The following is a 5,000-nucleotide window of genomic DNA, read 5'->3' on the forward strand; positions in this document are numbered from 1 at the left end:
CTTTGCAACCATACTTCCCCCGGAACCCAAAAGCTTTGGTTTCCCGGAGGCTGCCCGCCGAGTCATCGGAGGAACTGCGGCGGATCGCTGGCTGGCATCGTTTATGGTTAGAACTAGGGCGGTATCTGATCGCCTTCGAACCTCTAACTTTCGTTCTTGATTAATGAAAACATACTTGGCAAATGCTTTCGCTTCTGTTCGTCTTGCGACGATCCAAGAATTTCACCTCTAACGTCGCAATACGAATGCCCCCGCCTGTCCCTATTAATCATTACCTCGGGTTCCGAAAACCAACAAAATAGAACCGAGGTCCTATTCCATTATTCCATGCACACAGTATTCAGGCGGGCTTGCCTGCTTTAAGCACTCTAATTTGTTCAAAGTAAACGTGCCGGCCCACCGAGACACTCAATAAAGAGCACCCTGGTAGGATTTCAACGGGGTCCGCCTCGGGACGCACGAGCACGCACGAGGCGGTCGCACGCCTTCGGCTCGCCCCACCGGCAGGACGTCCCACGATACACGCCAGTTAAACACCGACGGGCGGTGAACCAACAGCGTGGGACACAAATCCAACTACGAGCTTTTTAACCGCAACAACTTTAATATACGCTATTGGAGCTGGAATTACCGCGGCTGCTGGCACCAGACTTGCCCTCCAATAGATACTCGTTAAAGGATTTAAAGTGTACTCATTCCGATTACGGGGCCTCGGATGAGTCCCGTATCGTTATTTTTCGTCACTACCTCCCCGTGCCGGGAGTGGGTAATTTGCGCGCCTGCTGCCTTCCTTGGATGTGGTAGCCGTTTCTCAGGCTCCCTCTCCGGAATCGAACCCTGATTCCCCGTTACCCGTTACAACCATGGTAGGCGCAGAACCTACCATCGACAGTTGATAAGGCAGACATTTGAAAGATGCGTCGCCGGTACGAAGACCGTGCGATCAGCCCAAAGTTATTCAGAGTCACCAAGGCAAACGGACCGGACGAGCCGACCGATTGGTTTTGATCTAATAAAAGCGTCCCTTCCATCTCTGGTCGGGACTCTGTTTGCATGTATTAGCTCTAGAATTACCACAGTTATCCAAGTAACGTGGGTACGATCTAAGGAACCATAACTGATTTAATGAGCCATTCGCGGTTTCACCTTAATGCGGCTTGTACTGAGACATGCATGGCTTAATCTTTGAGACAAGCATATGACTACTGGCAGGATCAACCAGGGAGCTGCGTCAACTAGAGCTGAGCAGCCGGCCGCCCGGGAGTGTGTCCCGGAGGCCCGCGCGAACACGCAAGCGTCCGCTCAATTATTCTGCAAACAGGAGGAGGCTGGGCTCCCCTGCACGATACACCTCGAAACCCTCTCAGGTCCCGGCGGCGCGCAGCGCCGTCCTAAGTACTTGGTCGGGTTCGAGAGAGGCGCAATCGCCCGGAGATAGGCGAGTAGACGCTTTCAGTGCGACCACCCGTGCTCCCAACTGAGCTTGCCGCTGCCGACAGAGGCCCGGGAGCGTGCTGTCGTGGTGTTGCCGGCGGGAGACAACACGCGGCCACAAACAGTGACCGGGCAGCTCCAACGCCAGCGCCACAGAGGGGCAGAGCCCCACTTGGGTGCCAAAGCGAACTCTCCCAGCACAGCGCACGCGCCAACACATCCGCACAGCTGCGATACAAACCACCTGCGAGAACCGCGGGGGCGACCGAGCAGCAGACGGCGTCGCGGCGCCGAGTGCCGGGCGGCGGCGCATCCTCAACGCACACAGTCCTCAATCGGACCAGCACACTGCAGATGTCCACCGCGCTTCGCACCGGGCCCGGGAGGACCCACTTTGGCCGCACGGCGCCGCGCGCTGGGTGCGCCGGCACGCAGATGCGCCGCCTGCCGCGTCCGTCAGCCGGCGCGCCTGCCACTGGGCGCCCCCACCAGCCGGCTGCCGCGCGTGCGCCCACGCAGCGCGCGGCCAGCACGCCGGGCGCCCCCCCCTCACCGGCCGGGGACGGTCCCACCCAGCCACCGCCGCGTATCGCTTCATACCCACATGCCCACTCACGTTCGTGGGTATGACGGGTGTCGCTGAAGCAACCGGTTAATACCTGTACCGATCGTCGATATCAACGATTCACCTCCAGCGCGAACAACCGCGCAACAACGGATTTCCAGTTCATTTGCGTAACTTGGGCAGCAAACGTAGACGTCCATCTACATTTGCGAATTCAATGGGTCTTGCATGCCTGGATGTTATGAGTCACGACACGCCACATCAGTCCACATACATGCTGCGACGTATGCACGAGAGAACACGTGGAAGGTGGCCCGCGTACGTATGCCGATGCCATTGCACAGCTGCGAAGCTCATTGAACACGCAAACTCCTGACTGACGAACTAGAGGCGACAGGGGAGGGGGGGGGGGGGGGGGGCGATATACGTCTTATAGCAGTACACATTACAGTGGATAGCGGGACCATGTGGAACGTACGCAACACTCGCTAGATGTTGTGAGGGTAGGCACCGTAACATGATTCAATACGCAGGACACCAGAGTGTGCGCGCAGCGAACTATGTTGAGAGGGTTGCGATTAGGCAACGCTACACGAATTTCTAGATTCATATAACAAACAATTACGTGGGTTAGGTTAGGGCGCAACGTGGGTTAGGTTAGGGCCCAACTTAGGTTAGGTTAGGGCCCAACTTAGGTTAGGTTAGGGCCCAACTTAGGTTAGGTTAGGGCCCAACTTAGGTTAGGTTAGGGCCCAACTTAGGTTAGGTTAGGGCCCAACTTAGGTTAGGTTAGGGCCCAACTTAGGTTAGGTTAGGGCCCAACTTAGGTTAGGTTAGGGCCCAACTTAGGTTAGGTTAGGGCCCAACTTAGGTTAGGTTAGGGCCCAACTTAGGTTAGGTTAGGGCCCAACTTAGGTTAGGTTAGGGCCCAACTTAGGTTAGGTTAGGGCCCAACTTAGGTTAGGTTAGGGCCCAACTTAGGTTAGGTTAGGGCCCAACTTAGGTTAGGTTAAGCCCCAACTTAGGTTAGGTTAAGCCCCAACTTAGGTTAGGTTAAGCCCCAACTTAGGTTAGGTTAAGCCCCAACTTAGGTTAGGTTAAGCCCCAACTTAGGTTAGGTTAAGCCCCAACTTAGGTTAGGTTAAGCCCCAACTTAGGTTAGGTTAAGCCCCAACTTAGGTTAGGTTAAGCCCCAACTTAGGTTAGGTTAAGCCCCAACTTAGGTTAGGTTAAGGCGCAACATAGGTTAGGTTAAGGCGCAACATAGGTTAGGTTAAGGCGCAACATAGGTTAGGTTAAGGCGCAACATAGGTTAGGTTAAGGCGCAACATAGGTTAGGTTAAGGCGCAACATAGGTTAGGTTAAGGCGCAACATAGGTTAGGTTAAGGCGCAACATAGGTTAGGTTAAGGCGCAACATAGGTTAGGTTAAGGCGCAACATAGGTTAGGTTAAGGCGCAACATAGGTTAGGTTAAGGCGCAACATAGGTTAGGTTAAGGCGCAACATAGGTTAGGTTAAGGCGCAACATAGGTTAGGTTAAGGCGCAACATAGGTTAGGTTAAGGTGCAACATAGGTTAGGTTAAGGTGCAACATAGGTTAGGTTAAGGTGCAACATAGGTTAGGTTAAGGTGCAACATAGGTTAGGTTAAGGTGCAACATAGGTTAGGTTAAGGTGCAACATAGGTTAGGTTAAGGGATGGTGTATGAGGGGGGAGGGGACGAGGTTCGTTCATAGTGATGATGGTAAGTGGACGCCTGAGGCACCCTGAGATGTGTCACGTCAGGATGCATCTTTCTCTCAGGGGAGGTGGTGCGCCGGTTGCGTGGGTGTGGCAAGGGAGTGGCAGGCCTGTGTCTTTCATTCCTGCCATTGCTTATATGCTGTGAGACAAGGCAGTGTGGTGGTGTTGGTTGCACCCCTGTCTAGGACATGTGTGGGTGTTTGTGGCTTATCTGAGTAATGATGGTTGTTGGAAGAGTGAGATATTCTGTTTTTGGGGTGGACCTCCTGGTTTTGTTATCATAGTGTGAATGGTGTAATGTGGCGGAGAGGATGCACTGGATGTTGTTCCATGCTGGTGCTTAGATATCTTGTCTGTGTCTGTTACAGCCAGAGAGTAGTGTGTGATAGAGTGTCTGGGTGACGTGTAGTTCGCATGTGTGCACAGACTGTCAGCATGTATAGGGACTGTTGTATGTCGTATGCCATCTATATTCCGATGGCTCTGCATCTATTAGTAATCAGCGCCATGTATCAGTTTAATCTGGTTGCGGTCACGCGGTGTTCTATCTCTGTACAGTAGTAGAGGTGCGACTGCACTACGTAGCTACCCCTTGCGGCAGCTTTCCCCGGTGTATGGCATACGATTATCGGCAATCAGTCGATTAGTGACAACTGGTCGTGTGACAACGTCACATGTCTGCGGGTGGGATACGCTACACCCTGCCTGTGGGTCAGGGCTCAGGAAAGCTCTCCTGACACTGAGCGCTCGGACCGTCATTACCCGTCTGAGTAATATATTGCGGAGCGCTTTTAGCCATTGCCCAGAGTCTTTGCGACTGCGAGTGCAACGCCCATGGGGATCGACATGGTTGGGGCGCTTTCTAGCTGATCGCTCGGCATCGGAATCCGTACTGTGAGCAACGCAATCGCGCACAGACTTAGAGCATGTGTGGGGACAGCGGGAATTTCGCATCTTGGATAAAACTCTTCATGAAACGGACGATATAGGGGTGGTTTGCAACTTACGACTGCGAGAAGAGTCCGCCGTTCATCCGCTGGAGTTGCGAGGTGGGCTGTTGGGGTGGAGCACGTACGGGTGCGGGTGGAGTGATTGTCGGTCGACCACTTTCTGCGGCGCAGGCACTGGCGTCGGGGCTCCTGGGGTGGTCAGAGGATGCAGTCTTGGTGCGTGGGGTCGAAAAATGTGTACTGTCGGCCCAGCGATGTCGTAGTCAGCTTGTGTCTCATAGGTGGCGGTATCGTCGTTCCAGGGGTC

The 5,000-nt window shown here is 54.1% G+C and overlaps 1 non-coding gene across 1 annotated transcript in view; it reads right to left on the bottom strand.

Moving 5' to 3' along the window:
* LOC126225431 (small subunit ribosomal RNA) overlaps positions 1-1,225 on the bottom strand; it is a 1,909-nt gene extending 684 nt beyond the window's left edge. Inside the window, exon 1 of the ribosomal RNA XR_007543664.1 lies at positions 1-1,225. This exon is cut by the window's left edge and continues 684 nt beyond it. This is a non-coding gene — a ribosomal RNA (small subunit ribosomal RNA).
* Positions 1,226-5,000: the final 3,775 nt, after the last annotated feature.

The sequence above is a fragment of the Schistocerca nitens genome, unplaced genomic scaffold (genome assembly GCF_023898315.1).
Source record: "Schistocerca nitens isolate TAMUIC-IGC-003100 unplaced genomic scaffold, iqSchNite1.1 HiC_scaffold_284, whole genome shotgun sequence".
Taxonomy (NCBI): domain Eukaryota; kingdom Metazoa; phylum Arthropoda; class Insecta; order Orthoptera; family Acrididae; genus Schistocerca; species Schistocerca nitens.